The sequence below is a fragment of the Nicotiana sylvestris genome, chromosome 3 (assembly GCF_000393655.2).
Source record: "Nicotiana sylvestris chromosome 3, ASM39365v2, whole genome shotgun sequence".
Classification (NCBI taxonomy): domain Eukaryota; kingdom Viridiplantae; phylum Streptophyta; class Magnoliopsida; order Solanales; family Solanaceae; genus Nicotiana; species Nicotiana sylvestris.
The window spans coordinates 49,686,525-49,704,125 of record NC_091059.1 but is presented as its reverse complement, the minus strand read 5'-3'; the positions used below and the strand labels follow the sequence as shown (position 1 = coordinate 49,704,125).

Here is a 17,601-nt window from a genome sequence, read left to right as displayed (position 1 = left end):
GTGGAGAGGTCAGCCTGCAGAGGCAGTTACCTGGGAATCCGAATCCGATATGCGAAGCCGATATCACTATCTTTTCCCCGACTCAGGTATTTCTTTTCTATGTCCGTTCCAGGATGAACGGTTGTTTTATAAGTGGAGAATGTGATGACTCGAAAGGTCATCACTTGTTTTACAAGTCGATTCTGTGTTCCGGGGACTTAAAACCTCCTTTTTGTCTCACCTCTATTTGCATGCGCAGTCCAGGCGCGCTTTCGGAAAACTTTTATGTAAAATCTAAGTAAAATAAGGAAATTGGCCTTTAAAATTGATTAAAGTTGACTTTGGTCAATATTCTTGGTAAACGGACCCGGACCCATGATCAGACGGTCCCATAGGGTCCGTAGTAAAATATGGGACTTGAATGTGTGCACAGAATTGAATTTCGAGGTCCCAAGCACGAGAAATGAATTTTTGAAGAAAATTATTTAACTGAAATTATAAGAGTTTCTAAAAATTCAAAGATGATTGAATTTAATAGTATTGGTCCCGTATTTTGGTTTCGGATCCCGGTATAGGTTGTATATAATAATTAAATTAAATCTGTGAAGGTTGGTAAGAATCGGAGTTCGTTTGGTATAAATCGGACCTTTGTTTGAGAAAACGAAAATTTTGATGTTCTTGAGTAATTTTATGAATTTGAGGTTGGATTCATAGTTGTTGGTATTATTTGGATGATTTGACCGCACGAGCAAGTCCGTATGATGTTTTTAGACTTGCGTGCATGTTTGTTTTGGAGCCCCGAGGGCTCGGGTGAGATTTGGATAGGCCGCGGAGTGTTTTGAACTTAGGAGAAGCAGCTGATGTGTTGCAAGTCTGCAGGCTTCGCATTTGCGAAGCCTGGGTCACAAATGCGATCTCGCATTTGTGACTAACCATCTCATTTGCGATGACTGGGCAGAGGGGGACCTTCGCATTTGCGAAGCTCCACGTCACAAAAGCAACTCCAACAGAGATCGCAATTGCGAACGATGGTTCGCATTTGCGAAGTTAACAGGGCAGGCCTACCTTCGCAATTACAAAGCCTGGGCCGCATTTGTGAACCTAACATCGCAAATGCGATGTCTGCGCCTGTGTCAAATCAAACTTAGATGAAATTTTCTTCATTTTTCAAACTTCCTCCAACCCTAAGCTCTCTTGAGCGATTTTCCAAAGAAATATTCTTCTCCAAATCATAGGTAAACAACTTTTAAATTATTTTCTTCAATCTATAACATATTTTTACATGATTTCAATTTAAAATCAAGGGGTTTTCATGGGAAATTGGGTGATTTTGGGTAGAACTTAAGATTTTCAAATTTTGGTGATTTGGACCTCGATTTGAGGTCCAATTTTAAAACAAATTATATATTTGGTTCGTGGGTGAATGGGTGATCGGGTTTTGGTTCGAACCTCGGGTTTTGACCAAGTGGGCCCGGGGTTTATTTTTGACTTTTTGGGGAAACTAGTAGAAAACCTATTTTTCATGCATTAGAATTAGTTTATTTAGCATTTATTGATATCGTTAAGTAAATTGTGACTAGATACAAGCGAATTGGAAGTGGAATCTAGAGGTAAAGCGGTAATTGAGGCTTCATTGAGTTCGTGGCATTGAGGTAAGTGTTTGGTCTAACCTTAGCTTGAGGGAATAGGTGTTGTGCCTTATTTGCTATGTGCTAGTGTAGTGTACGATGTATAGGTGTGGTGATGAGTATCTATACGTTGGTGTCAAGCATGCCTGTGAGTCTTAAATTGTGATTGTGTGTTTCTTAATGAGTACTACACATGTCTAAATTGTTGATTATCCATGTTGAGAAAGACTTATGATATCTTCTTGGTATTTGATTATTGTTGAGCATTGGCTCCAGTTGAGGTTCATTTGTGAAGTTAATTGTTCGTACAAGTTTGGTTATAGTTGATTCCCTTGCCGGGATATTTACTCTTATTGTTGATTCCCTTGTTAGGATGTATTTATTCTTATTGTTGATTCCCTTGCCGGGATGTTGTTGTTGCTATTGTTTGGGTGAGAAAAGAGAGATAAAGTACGAAGGGTGATGCTGTGCACATTCATACTTTTGCATATGGTGAGGAAAGAGTGTAAACCACAAGGGTGATGTCGTGTATGATATTGTGAGAGAGTTTTAATGCACAAAGGGTGATGTCGTGCCGATATTGTAAGTGTTAATGCACGAAGGGTGATGTCGTGCCATATTATTGAGAGTAAAAGTACGAAGGGTGATGTCGTGCCGTTTCTTTGATTTATATGGTAAGGATGAGAGTAAAAGCACGAATGGTGATGTCGTGCACTTGTTTTGTGTTATTATATCCATTGCCTCAAGTGTGATATTACTTTGTCGCTTTATTTCATTATTGTCATAACCTGATATCCCCCCTCAGCATGTTTCCTTTTTCTGTTTATCCTGTTTAAATCATGTTATTATTGCTCCTTGTTATTGCTGCTTCTCGTATATGATAAAATTGCACAGGTTTATATGGTTGTCACGTCTTAGACTCGTCATTACTTCGCCGAGGTTAGGCTCGACACTTACCAGCACATGGGGTCGGTCGTGCTGATACTACACTCTGCACTCTTTTGTGCAGATCCCGGTACTAAAGCATACGGACCTTAGCTAGTGGTTGTTGCCTTCACTCCATCGGAGACCCGAGGTAGTTCTGCAGGCGTCTGCAGGCCTTGGCGTCCCCTTCTTACCCTGTTTCTTTCTGTTCTTTACTATTTCAAAGACATACATGTATTTATTTTGTTCAGACGCTATTTGTAGTATTCTTAGATAATCCGTGAGACTGTGATACCAGTTCTGGGTGATTTATGATTATGGATTCGTATTGGTATTAGCTTAATCGTTAAATTTTGTTCTTTCGCATTATTATTTCCGTTGTTTATAATATGTTAACTTGCAATTGTTAAGAGGTTAAAAAAAGAAAAGGGTACGCTTGCCTAGCTTTCACTAGTAGGCGCCATCATGACACCCACGGGTGGGGAATCCGGGTCGTGACACTAAGACCATGACTTTGATTATGCCGGCATTACCAAGGTTGGAAAGGAGAGGTTCTCTTGGTCACACTCCTAGCAAAGTGATGGTTGAGAAGGGGTGTTTGGCGTATCTAGCTTTTGTTAGAGATTTTAGTGCTGATACTCCTATCGTTGAGTCTGTTCTAGTAGTGAGGGAGTTTTGGTTGTCTTTCCTGTAAACCTACTATGCATGCCATCCGATAGGAATATTGATTTTGGTATTAATTTGGTGTCGGACACACAACCCATTTATGTTCCACCTATTGCATGGTTCCAGTTAAGTTGAAGGAATTGAAGAAGTAGTTATAGGAGTTATTGGATAATGGTTTCATCAGGCCAAGTGTTTCACCTTGGGTGCACCGGTATTATTTTTGAAGAAGAAAGATGGTTTCATGAGGATGTGCATTGATTATAAGCAATTGAACAAGGTGATTATTAAGAACATGTATTCATTGCCTTACATTGATGATTTGTTTGATTAGCTCCAGAGTGTCAAGGTGTTCTCCAAGATTAATTTGAGATCAAGTTATCACCGGTTGAAGATCAGGACTTTAGATATCCCTAAGACGGTTTTCATGACTCGTTATGGGCATTATGAGTTTTTGGTGATGCATTTTGGTTTGACTAATGCCCCATCAAATTTCATGAACTTGATGAACAGTATATTCTAGCCTTATTTGGATTCTTTTGTTGTGGCATTCATTGACAATATATTGGTATATTACCATAATGCCGAGGACCACGAGCAGTATTTGAGGATTGTGCTTCATATTTTGAGGGAGAAAATTTTTTACGCTAAGGTCTCTAAGTGTGATTTTGGTTGGACTATGTGGCATTCTTGGGCCACGTGGTGTCTAGTGATAGGATCAAGGTGGATCCGAAGAAGATTGAGGAAGTTAAGATGGTTAGTCGAGTATGAGTAGAGCTTTTAAAAGCTCAAGACTGCTTTGACTACAGCTCTAAATTTAGAGTTGCCCTTAGGATGGGGGATATATATTGTCTATTGCGATGCTCCACACATTGCCTTAGATATGTGTTGATGCAGGATGGTAGGTTGATTTCCTATGTGTCTTGCTAGTTGAAACCCCATGAGAAGAACTATTGGGTACATGATTTGGAGTTGGCGGCTATTGTTCATGCGCTCAAGATTTGGAGGAACTACTTGTATGGCGTGTCTTGTGAGGTTTACGCTGATCATCAGAGTCTTCAGCATCTATTCAAGCAAAAGGATTTGAATTTAGAGCAGCGGAGGTGGTTAGAGTTATTGAAGGATTGTGATATCACTATCTTGTATCATCTGGGCAAGGCTAATATGGTAGCGGATAACTTAAGTAGGAAGGCAAAAGCTTGGGAGTTTGGCATTTATTCCGGCTGTAGAGAGGCCTTTGGGATCTATTCCTACCATTAGCGGAATTTGCATACAATAACAACAATTAGTCTAGTATCCAGATGACTCTGTACGAGGCTTATATGGGAGGCGATGTCACTCTCTGGTTGATTGGTTTGAGCCTGATAAGGCTAGGTTGTTGGGCACAGATTTGGTTCGTGATACTTAGGAGAAAATGAAATTGATTTAGGAATGTCTTCGTACAAAGCGGTCCAAACAAAAGAGTTATGCTGATAGGAAGGTTCGTGATGTGGCTTTCATGGAAAGTGAGAAGGTTCTTGTTCGAGTTTCATCTATGAAGGGCATGATGAGATTCGGGAAGAAGGGCAAGTTGAACCCTCGGTTTATTTTTCCATTTGAGGTTTTATAGAGAGTTGGTGAGGTGGCCTATGGACACTACAAGAAAATATGCCTTTAGTGAGGGGAAATTTGGTCGTTAAAAACCCAAATCCGGCCGTTATAAGTTGTTAACGACCAGAAAAAATCCAGTCGTCACTGGTCAATAAAAGCTCTGATGTTAAAAGTTAACGACCGGATTACAATCCGGTCATTAAAGATCTTTTAGCGACAACATAATTTTCGGTCGTTAGACATCCCTTTTAACGACAGGATTTTCCTTTCACTAATTTATTATCCAATCGTTAAAAGTATTTAATGACAACAACTAATTCAATCATTAGAAGTGCTTTTAGCAACTGATATTCCCTTCGTTAGATATATAACTACTTTTAAGAACCAAATTTCTCTTCGTTAATGCCCATTTATCTATTTGAGAAACTTATAGTTAAAGAGTTTCATTGACCACATTTTCCTTATCCAATGTAAAATTATAGTAAATATAATTATGAAAATTTAAATTAGATAAATAGAAATAATTGTTTATATGCTTTCATACACACCCAACAAAACTCGAAAATAAACCAAATACTTGATATCTTTGTTAATAAAAAAAACTAAAATATCATATTTACCAGAAACCAATCTATATCGTATGACATCATTTTTTATAATTCCTAAAAGAGAAACATAAAATTGCAGCATATGTAACAGTGTCTTTAAACCACCCCTAACAAAATATAAACTTCTTGTACTACAACTTGCTGACACTTTCTTCAAGGATAGGTTCTTCGGACTTCAAATATTTGATCTGTTAACATAACAAATGTATGCTAGTTTAGTAACAAAGAATAAATAACTAAAGAAGAAAGAGCAAATGTATGCCAGTTAATAAAGAAAATCCAGATCTGTTAACATAACAAATGTATGACAATATAATAATTCCATTAAAGGCTTCATTGATGGTCATAAAGAAGAAATTGAAATAATACAAAGATTAGATGACATAACAGTGGGGACAGTATTGTAGCAGAAAAACAACGCGTTAAATTTCCTCTGTTTGTGTACAATAATCAGCAGACTGACTAATGACATATAGTTTTACATCACTAAATCCTATGCATTAAAACCTGCACCACACTTTTTGGGAAGCAAATCCTGTATCAAGCTTCTTGCAATTCTACATATCATGGGGGTAGGCGATTGAGATACAAAAAATGAGTTACAAACAATAACAACAACGAACTCAGTGTAATCCCATAAATGGGGTCTGGGGAGGACATGTGTACAAAGACCTTACCCAGGGAGATTGTTTCCAATAGAACCTCGGCTCAAGGCACAGTGGAAATAAGGCAACAAGTAGCAAACAATAGTAACAACAATACATTAAGGTAATGTGCAGGAATGACACATAAGACATATTCTGATCAAACAACTAAAGAAGAAAGATCAGTCAATATGTTCTTGAGAAAAAATACTGCACTTGAGACATATTAACATAGTCAATATGTTCTTGAGATAAATAACAATTTGCGGGTTGTAGTATATTTTATAAGATGACATTCTGATTAATGAAATATGATATTTAGGAAAAGATTGCACAAGATGTGTGTCCACCTAAACAGCTGGCTGAGAAGGGAATATCATTTGTGAAAAACTTTCTATAGTTATATGTAACTCCATCTCTATTAGTGGAATGATCCCATATGCCAATGATGCTGAATTGATGGATTTCTATTATATATAAATTGTTTTTATATTTTATTGCAAAAGGTAGTAACCAGATGACTAATCTATACTTCTTCAAGATAGTGTACGAGGTACAATCATGTTGTTCCTTTTGCTACTTAGTAGTTTCCTAAATTACTTTAGTGATGATTCTATTTTTTTTTTTTTATTTCAGTTCTTAGAACCCCACTTTACAGAATGTGAGCAACTAACGTAAAGGTATCCTCCACTTGAAAAAATATGGACACTAAAACTTTTCCACAAAAGGATGATACTAAAGCTATGACTAAAGTACGATATAGACAAGTGTGATTGGAACTCCAAGAGTTTCCGTTCTGGTCAATTTTTGTACAATTGGAACTTGACTGGAACTGTACCACTTCATCTCCCAACGTATGTTGGTCCGTACCTTTTCATAGGACCACAAACCAGGCACAGAGTCTTTGGACATGAAAACATGGCAAGGTTTATACCCTTTACGCAGCAGTATATAGCGTTAGAACTATATCAAAGTCATGTAATAAAGCTGGCTGAAACTAAAAAAAAAAAAAAAATTGTAGTGCATGCACGGTTAAGCTAGCGTGCACCTAGACCAGAGGCGGATGCGGCTCTAAGATTTCTATAACATGAGTTTACCACTAAACAAAGGATAAAAAAGAAAGTACTAAATGGGAAATAGATTGTTATGGAAAGTTTAAGGGAAAAGTTATGTAATTGTATGTGACTTACTTAAATTCACTAGTTTCAATGACTATAAATTTGTTTATTCATAAACCTTAATAACATAAGAAAAAAATTTCACATGAACATTGCAATAATTTTATCACACAATACAATAGGATTTCAATCTACTAACCTGTTAAATGCTTCAATCTATTGCTCACTTGAAGATGGTGATGAAGTCCGATCAAATACAACACTTGCAAGCTATACATATTTACTCTCTAACACATCATATTTACTCTCTAGCCCTTCCAAGCGTCCTTTTAGTGATTCCTTTTCTTTTTCAGTAGCATTCGACATCTCTAATAATGCAGTTTTCGAGGAGTTACCACCTTTCAACTCCTTAGCGGTTATCCCAGCACCAAATCCAACTACATGACTCTTGCATTGAGGTCCAAAGCACTTGTCTACAATCTCAATATTTGTAAGAGATGTTTCAGATTCCACCACTTTTTGGATTTTAACATATAAAATGAAAGATAATTTAACTAAATACTGCAACAAAGTAAAAAACAACAACAAAAAACCCAGTTTGATCCCATAAATGGGGTCTAGGGAGGATAGTGTGTACGCAGACCTTAACCCTACCTCATAGAGATAGAGAGGCTGTTTTCGATAGACCCTCGGCTCACAAAGAAAAATTATCAAAATTTTGGCGAATAAAATTCTAGTTGTGATAGGGAACTATGGATCTCTTACAACAATAAGGACAAAATAAAACAAAGAAGAATCCAGATGTTTCAACACAAGTCTTGGTATTGAAACTACGCACCAAGTTCAGAAGCAATACATTTTTCATATTTCGATACAAGCCACTGAAACCTGTATTCACGGAAGAGCTGCAGAAAAGTCATAGTATGTATAAACCAAATAAGGGAAAACGGTTAGAATGTTGAATGATTTTTCAAATTCAGAGTTCCCAGACCCTAAACATCCAGAGTTCATTTATTACTTATATGCACAACCGCAACGGCTCTGCATCCAGAGTTCTTAGACCCTATGTAGATAAAGGTACGCAATCATTCTCTTACGCTTTATCAGATCCTGCAATAGTTCACAGCTATTTTTTTATATATTGGTAAACAGCACAATACTCCGCCACTTATACAAGAACTAGAAAATCATGAGGACACTTTCAGGCATTTTGGTTTCATTTCTTACTTGTATTAGACATGATTCATACGGTTTGATGAATTACATGCATGCCATACTTTACCTAGCTTAGAAACAAAAGAGAACAGTGAAAGGGGAATTGGCACCAGCAAAACAACAAGCACTCAAGAAGTTACCAAGAGGTTGAAGCAAGACTTGAATATCCAGTTTCATACAACACACAAAACTAAAAGAAAAAAAACAACACTACATCCATGCCTTGCTCAAGGGAACAAACCATATCTTTTATATTCACATATCTAAACATTTAGGACGTTTGGCCTTCCGATTTAGAGAATGAGAAATATATAAGAGCACATGCAAATACAAGAATAGAAGGAAAAAAAGAAGTAATAAGGTGAGAGACAAATAGGTAATACCAATCCAACTTATTTTGACAGGAAAGACATGGTTGCAAGGTCAAAATTCATTTGATACTCCAATCCAAGGTACTGCAACAAAGTACACAAATGATGTAAAATAAAATTTATCAATAAATATACATATTTTTCATTGGTTTTAGGTTCAACAAGCTTATTGTCCTTCTTATGAATCTCAAAAAAGATAGTTGCCACATCTAGTGGATTACTCACCAATTCATAAATGATCTCTCTAATTAGCTTCCTACCCGTACGGTGAGGCATACTCAACTTAGACCTATTGACCGAGTTTCTTGCACTTTTTTCCTAAATTGAGAATACATTGAAAAATTATGGTCAGCCATTTAATATTACAAGATGTTAATAAATAGCTACGATATCGTACCTTAAATTTTTCAGTTAAAAATTGCTCCTTGACAAGTCATTCCCAATCACTCTTGTCTACCCCATTTGGCACATCTTTTAGAGCATCACGAAGTAGCTTGGACTTAATATCCTTGTAAAACCATCCTCTCTAATTGTTCCATAATTTTCTCATATGTTTCAAGACATGATCTCGTTAATCATTTATGTCATCGCTTTCAAATTTGTACTACAATATTCAAAAGTATCAGTAAACATGAAACTTATCTAGTAACTAGAAAATAAAATTTTAACCACCTGTGAGTATCAAAAGAGATGAAAAATAAAAATTTAACCAGCTATGCTAAAAGGATTACAATGGTGTGTCACCAACGGCGAAGCGTATGAGGACTGTGATAATAGAGACAAACTATATGATTTTAGTGAATTTTATTAAAGGTGACACCAAGGTTTTGTGGCCACTCAGAGAGCAGATCACTCAATTGCTTACCAGAAGCAGATTTCATACAAAATTTTGCTACAGGGAAGACAATTGTGTAGCAGATGCTCTAGCTAATATTGGAGTAAAGGAGAAACAAGAGATATTCTTCACTGAAGTTATTTCATTGCCAAGGCAAGCCAAAGCCATATTGAAGAATGATCAAGTTCTACATAAAAACTTCAGAATCAGAACTAAGAAGGACGAGTTTATCTTTGTCATGGATAGTAGCTTTCTATTTTATATGACTTATGTTTATTGATAATCCTGCTTATCGCCACTTAATGACCACGCATATGCAATGGTGAGATTAGAAGTTAGATAAATCAGAAAACTAGGACTTGATGAAATGTGAGAGGGAGACATTTATTCATACAGAGAAATAACAAGTTCTTAAGTGCACACACATACCGAATCAAAATAATCAAAAACTTGGTCTTAAGTACAAACTTAAAGAAACTTCAACGAGCAATACACTTAACATACTAAATTACCTCTAGAAGAACTCTCAGTTCATCACACATTATTTTGCAGACATTAGTACTCTTGATAATTGAGAATATTTTTCGTTAACCCAAATCATAAAAAGGAAGCCTCTGTATATTTGACAAACTTATAATTCTAAGAAGAAAATCCAGAATACTTGAGACACTAAATTTTGAAAAAAATAATCAATATCTTCAAACAGAGAACTCACTAAAACAGTAAAAGAATACCAATTCCATCAATCAATTTTTACAAGTTCTTATTTTGCTATTAAAGCTACCAGCATAAATGACATAAAATCCTTAGGTAGGGGCATATGAAGACATTTAAGAACACATGAGTACAGTGAATAAAGAGACCAAAGCATGATAAGCTCAAAAAGATTGCACAACTTCAAATTTAGAGGTGGAAGAAATCTAGCAAGGAAAGTAAGGAAATACTTGACCCAGCTAAGTTGCTCACAAGTTACTACACTAGCATTTGGATTTAGCAAACAGAAAATACATATTTAAACTAGAACCTACTACAAATATATTATATTAATGTTCATAGCTACAAAGCAGCGTCAACTATCATTGAACTGTTAGGAATTAGAACCAGCAGTTAATCCACAGAAATTCACCTCCTTGAACTAGATAACAAAATGCTATTTCAGTACCAAACCAGAAGCACCCAATACGGCTCTAATCAAAAGCGAAATCCAACAACATACTGTTTTAGTAAAGAAAGTCTTTCCAACTAATTCATTATCAAGATATTTTCTTAAAGGGAAACTCTACAACAAATCCATAGAATCAGCAAGAAAGCTTTACTTAATTTTAAATGAATGGATTCGTAAAGAAATCAATTATCTAACTAAACAATTTATACCCAAAACTCGGCTTATCCTTAAAAGGCTCATTTTGAAGTTCGATTCACAATTTAAAATAGAAAGGGAGTGATAGAAATAGACATGTTAAGCTAAAACTTTCCTTAATGGCAATTCAAGAATCAGCAACTACACATATTTTGACTCCAAAATTTAAGCGAGGAAAAAAGTGACTAACTAAACTCAGAAACATGAACTTCGTCCTTGAATAATCACGTCGAACCCCGCGAAAACACCAACCAAGCTCAAGCAAGATCCATGAATGAAGAACAACAGGGCAGAAACTAAAATAATTTTTTTTGTTTTATATCTATGTCTATGAAAGAAACTTAACTTCAAAATCAGAGGAGTAATAGCCGAAAACCAGAGAAGAAACTTAAATCTTTGTACATCTCTTTTTGTATTTTTTTTCTGAAATTTGAAATGCGAACAAAAAAATCGAAGAAGAAAACTCAAGAGTAGAGAATAAATTTTGCACTTAAAACCCTAGCTTTTCACTCACTTTTTCTGTTCAAAACATGATAATTGAATTTGAACAGCCATGGTTTGGAACTGAGTTTCATCTAAATCAATATTAACATAAAAGGGTACAATTTCAACCTTACCTTGATGAGAAGAAACTCGAAGATGAGCAGTTGTTGTCAATGGAGGTGACCAGCAATTTCTCTAATACGATGATATTGACGTTTGAAGACCAGCAGTTTCGTCGCATTTTACTTTGCAGTTGCAGGTTTATGAAAATAATGTTCACAATAGAGGTGTTGGAGAAGTCTTAGGGTTTTTTGGGGGGAGGTTGGCGGAGGGGGCCGGGAAAAAAGAGGGAAAGTTAGCACCACTTTTTATTAATTAATTGTTTGACGACGGGAATAATATCCCTTTGTTAATATTGAGCTAATATTCAGTTTCAACGACCGGAAAAAAAAAATTGTTGCTATAAGTACACTTATAACAACTGAATTTATGTCCCCTTATTAAGAAGTGGTCATTAAAAATCAAATCTCTTGTAGTGGGATTTGCTTTGCCACCCATCTTGTCAAGAGTCCATTTAGTGTTTCATGTTTTCATGCTTCAGAAATACTATGAGGATCAGTCACATGTGTTGGATATCATTTCAGTGCAGTTGGATGAGAATCAGGCTTATGTAGAAGGGATGGTGGCCATTTTGGATTAGTAGGTTCGGATGTTGAGGTCTAAAGATATTGCATTAGTAAAGTTTTAGTGGATAGATCACCTGGTTGAGGAAGCGACTTGATAGATCGAGCATGATATGCGAAACAGATATTCTCATCTTTTTGACATTCCAAAAATAATTCTAAACTCGTTGGAGGACGAGCATTTGTTTAAAAGGGGGAGAATGTAGCGATCTGGCTAGTTTATTTTGTGTATTTGATCTATGTTTCCTTATTGGATGCTATTTGTATGCTTGTTGTTGTTTTATGACTTGCAGATATGATTTGTTTGGTTTGGGAAGGCTTGAGAGTGATTTCGAACACTTAGTTCTCTTATTGTAGCTTAAGTTATAAAAGTCAACCATGGTTTGACTTTTGATTAGATGACCTTGGATTTGTGATTTGATGTTTCCAATAGGATCGTATGGAGATTTTGGACTTCAGCGTATATTTGGATTTGGAGGTTCCTATAAGGTTTTGGTTCTAGTTGTAGAAAGTTAGAAATTTGAAGGTTTGGAGAGTTCATAGGTCTAACGGGGAGTTGACTTTGATGTTATTGGGTTCCGGTAAGTGTTCCAGATTTTGGATAGGTTTATTTGGTTGATTGGAACTTATGTGCGACGTTTGGTTGGAATCTGGAATGTCTAAGTGTGATTCCGACACGTTCGGCAAAGTTGGAATGTTTGAAACTTAAGAGTTGAATTTTGATCATCGATTCGTAGTTTTAATGTTATTCGTAGTGTTTTGAGCATATGGATAAGTTTGAATTTGGTAGGCTAACTTGTCACTCATAAATGGTGTTATGAGATTTGGGATGAAAGGCAAATTGAGCCCTCGGTTCATTGGGCCTTTCAAGGTGCTTCGGAGGATTAGGGAGGTGGCTTATGAGCTTGCTGCCACCTAGCTTTTCGAGTATGCATTCGGTATTTCACGTTTCTATGCTTCAGAAATATATTGGTGACCCGTCTCATGTTTTGGATTTCAGCACGGTTCAGTTTGACGGTGAATTGACTTATGATATGAAGCCAGTGGTTATTTTAGAGCGGCAGGTCCGAAAGTTGAGATCAAAGGATATAGCAGTAGCGAAAGTGCAGTGGAGAGGTCGGCCCATAGAGGAGGCTACTTGGGAGACCGAGCGCGAGATGCGGAGCAGATATTCCCACTTGTTTGAGGATTCAGGTATATTTCTTGACTCGTTCGAGGATGAACGTTTGTTTAAGAGGGGGAGGATGTAATGACCCGACCGGTCGTTTTATGAATTACAGCCTTGATTCCCTCATTTTTGCTTCTTTATATGTTGTTCAACTATATTTAATCGTTTTGTGTTGGTTGGTTTGGGTTCGGAGTGGTCTTGGAGTGGAATGAGTTCCTTAGTCTCTAATTTAGGAGCTTAAGTTGGAAAAGTCAAACGGATGTTGACTTATGCATAGTAGGTCTCGAATGTGAATTTTAATGGTTCAGATAGCTCCGTTAGGTGATCTTGAACATATGAGCATGTTCAGAATGTAATTTGGATGTCCGTGGTAGAATTAGGCTTGAATTGGTGAAATTGGAAATTTGGAGTTTCCGATCGACAGTGGAAATCTTGATATCGGGGTCGGAATGGAATTTCGGAATTGGAATAGGTCCGTAGTTTCATTTGTGACGTGTCTGCAAAATTTCAGGCCATTCGGAAGTGATTTGATATGTTTCGACATTGTCTGTGGAATTTGAGTGTTTTTAAGTTCTTAGGCTTGAATCTGAGGGTGATTTGGTGTTTTGGTGTTGTTTTGAGTGGTTCGAAGGCTCGACTAAGTTTGAATGATATTATGGGATGTGTTGACATGTTTGGTTGAGGTCCCGAGGGCCTCGGGTGAGTTTCTAGTGGTTAATGGAACAATTCTTGGTTTTGGAAGTTGGCAGATTTTCTAGTATTTTGTTGCAGAGAAATCCTTCTTCGCGTTCGTGAAGGGATGTTGAGTGGGGTAGCTGGGTTGTTCTTCGCATTTGCAATGTAGGTCCCGCGTTCATAAAGGTTCATGAGTTTAAGGCTATGCGTTCGCGACCAGGGCATTGCGTTCGCGTAGAGTCAACGGTCATGTGGAGCTTCAGGCAATTAAGCCTATGGGTTTGTGAAGAGTGTTCCGCGTTTCGGGTGGGCCCTCGCGTTTGTGAAGAAGGGGATTTCGGTCTGAGGAAGCTTGTGCTTCGCGGACCCGAGGGAGCTACCGCGTTGGCGAAAAGGAAGGCATCTGGGAAGAATGTTTAAGTTAAAAAACAAGCGTTTGAGTCCATAATTTCAAAATTCAATAGAGATTTCGGAAGAAGGTGATTTTGGAGGGTATTTTCAGAGGAGTGATTGGGGTAAGTGTTCTTCACTCAATGCAACGTAAACCCTAGTGGCAATATATTACATAAGAAATTTAAAGTTACCAATGGATGATTGTAGATCAACATTGAGATTAATCAACAATGGATGGGTAAAAGTTGCAAAGTACGAGATGAGACTGGGCCATAGTCTTAAGATGGACAGTAATGAAAAAATGTTAACGGACTTAGCTTTATGCATGTAGGATGAGCAACGAGAGTAACTAGGAGTTCGGTAGCAGACCTCAGTAACGATAAATTGAAGTAAGAAATATGGTATAGTATGGCCTACGTAAATGTAGTAAAGCTAATGACGCCTAGAGGGACAACTTGACATAATTTTGTATATGTTCACAAAATAAAGCCTTGAGATTGGCTAAAAGCTGGAGGAAAGAGAAGAGAAGAGTCACATAGGCGCACATACAAAGTTAGAGTCGTAAAGGCTGTATGATAGAAGGTAGCAACAATTACGAGATTAGAAGAGTTCCGACTACAAGTCGTGGTGTGAGAAAGAGGCTTAAAAGGGAAAATGCCCTGGATTTTTGGATTCATTCATAGAACAGTCGCCTAGATGGCAAGAGGAGTACTAAAGTATTCGCAAGAGCTATGGGTTATAAGAATGATAAGTGCATCAGTCAACATTCGAGGACAAATGTTTCAAAGGGGGGAATGATGTTACACCCCATGTTTTCGTGCGTGGAAGTACACCATAATTAAATTGATATAAGATCGGAAATGAGATGTTACGTCCCACATTTTTGTACGTTGAAGTTTCATCATAAGTTAATCGACATAAGTTCAGGAATGAGATTTATTTTGAGATTATAAGTATTACGCTATTTCAAACAAGTGATAAATTAATTCGTGAAGGTGAAAGGGTAAGTGAATCAAAGAAAATAAGTTTCGTCAAAGTTTGTCAATTTGGGATAAAATATTGCCTGAGCTATAATACCCGGTATTTATGGATTAGTAACATACAAGGTACCACATGACCATGATAGTGAAGTATATGAGGTATGCTAAAAGTGAGTGATATCTTAAGTAATTTGAGACAATTCTTAATTATGCTTGGTTAATTACCGGCTAGCAGGACATTACCTAATTAATTAATTAACTGTAGGATAAAATTAATTCCCCCCCCCCCAACGTGGCTGCCCCAAAGGGGCGATGATGAATAGTATTAACTCACACAAAAAGGTGGCAAGCTTTGGAGGGATTCTTTGCTAAGTCATCACCTAGTGGGGCCCACACCCACTAAGGTAAGACTTTTTAAATCCAACTAATTTCATTCAAGATATGATCATTTACACAAAGAATGATACAGTGCATTTTCATACAAATATGATCATTTCTCAAAGAAAGATACGGTGCAAATCTTCAATTCAAGATGTGATCATTTTCCTACAAGATATGATCAATTCACAAATATTCAAGTCTAATTCACAAGAAACGTGAATTAAAACTAAGGAAAGTGACGGATTTTGGGTAAATTTTCATACAAAGTTGCACAACGTATGTCACGACCCCGGTTTGCCCTCCGTGAACCATCGTAACGGCACCTAGTGTCTACGACTAGGTAAGCCTAAACTTGTGGAAGATAATCAAAACTTGCGGAAGTAAAACAATTTAAGAATAGAAATAAGGCAATAACAGTGTTAAATGTACCGCTCGGCATACACAATATTTATATAGATCTCAAAACCAATATCTAAATCCAAGACCCGAAAACCCATGAATCACAAGCTAATAAAAGGAAATACTACATAGATCTAACTCCGGAATTTGTCTAATAAGAACATAAAGTACAAAAGGCCTAAATACTAAAAGGTAGGAATAAAAAGGGACTCCTCGGTCAGTGGACGCGGTAGATGTACCTCGAAGTCACTAAGTAGTCGCCTACCTCAAGGATGGTAGGCCTGAGTAGAAGTACCTGAATCTGCACATGAAAAATATGCGCATAAGAGGTATGAGTGCACGATAGCGGTACTCAGTAAGTACCAAGCCTAACCTCGGTTGGGTAGTGACGAGGAAGGTCAGGGCCCTACTGAGATAAAATAAATATAAAGATGACAGGATAAGATAAGAAGTACAATTGAAAATCTACAGTAAGTATATACACAGGATAATAAGAGTACAATAACGGAAACAGAGATAAAGGCAAACCACAAGGAAGTATCACTCATAACAAGGATGATAACCAGGGATCTCTTGGTATCCCGAGGATCTCTTGGTATCCTCAATATATGCTAGGGATCTCTTGGTATCCTCAATATATGCTAGGGATCTCTTGGTATCCTCAATATATGCTAGGGATCTCTTGGTATCTAGAGGATCTCTTCATATCCTCAATATATGCTAGGGATCTCTCGGTATCCCGTGGATCTCTTGGTATCCTCAATATATGACATGACTCTCTTGGTATTCCGAGGATCTCTTGGTATCCTCAATATATGTGTCAGGGATCTATTGGTATCCTGCACCTCAATTCAGATCATAAATACATACAAGGGATATCCCGGGATGCCGTCCCGTAGTCCCAAAGTAGAAACACACAGCAGCAACACAAGAATACCCAATTAAGCTAAATTTCGTACCAAATAAACAGTTAATCCTAGCCTAACATGCTTCACGTAATGCAATTAAGGCAGTTTAATCAAATAGGCAATTAAGTCAACTAAACATGCTTTTCTAAACTAGCAACAGGCTAAATTCACAAGTAGAATAAAACAGAAAAAAGAACTTAATTGAAATACTTAAGGAAAAACCGGATTTTCAACAATTAGCTTAAGTACGTGCTCGTCATCTCACGTACAAGGCATTTCAATTATAAAATATATCATATCCTAAGAGCCACTTAACTCGAACCGGCTAAAAATCAAACCAACACCACGTCTTTGCCACGAGTACTCTACTCCAAATGGCCCAAATCCAATCGATATCTCTAAAAATCCCTCAAAATCTCGTTCAAATCCGAACTCCCAAGCTTAAGTTTTGATAAAAATGGCTAAAACCCGTGATTTTCAAATCTTATATCTGCCCAGAAAATTCTTTCTTCGTGAATGCGGTCAAAGCCTCGCGTTCGCGAAGCACAAAATAACTTTGACCATTTTTCCTTCTTCACGAATGCGTCCCTCACTCC

General features: G+C 37.1%; 1 long non-coding RNA gene across 5 annotated transcripts; it reads right to left on the bottom strand.

Moving 5' to 3' along the window:
• Positions 1 to 5,290: 5,290 nt before the first annotated feature.
• LOC104231079 (uncharacterized) lies at positions 5,291 to 11,793 on the bottom strand. 5 transcript variants are annotated; one of them, XR_011406030.1, is made up of 5 exons: positions 11,553 to 11,793; positions 9,138 to 9,344; positions 8,966 to 9,058; positions 7,354 to 8,824; positions 5,291 to 5,580 (listed from the first exon to the last, which is right to left on the bottom strand). It is a non-coding gene; the product is annotated as an uncharacterized lncRNA (long non-coding RNA). The 5 variants fall into 5 exon arrangements; XR_011406033.1 differs by having other exon boundaries at positions 7,354 to 7,634; positions 7,993 to 8,824; positions 8,966 to 9,344; positions 11,553 to 11,792; XR_011406032.1 differs by having other exon boundaries at positions 7,354 to 7,627; positions 7,993 to 8,824; positions 8,966 to 9,344; positions 11,553 to 11,792.
• Positions 11,794 to 17,601: the final 5,808 nt, after the last annotated feature.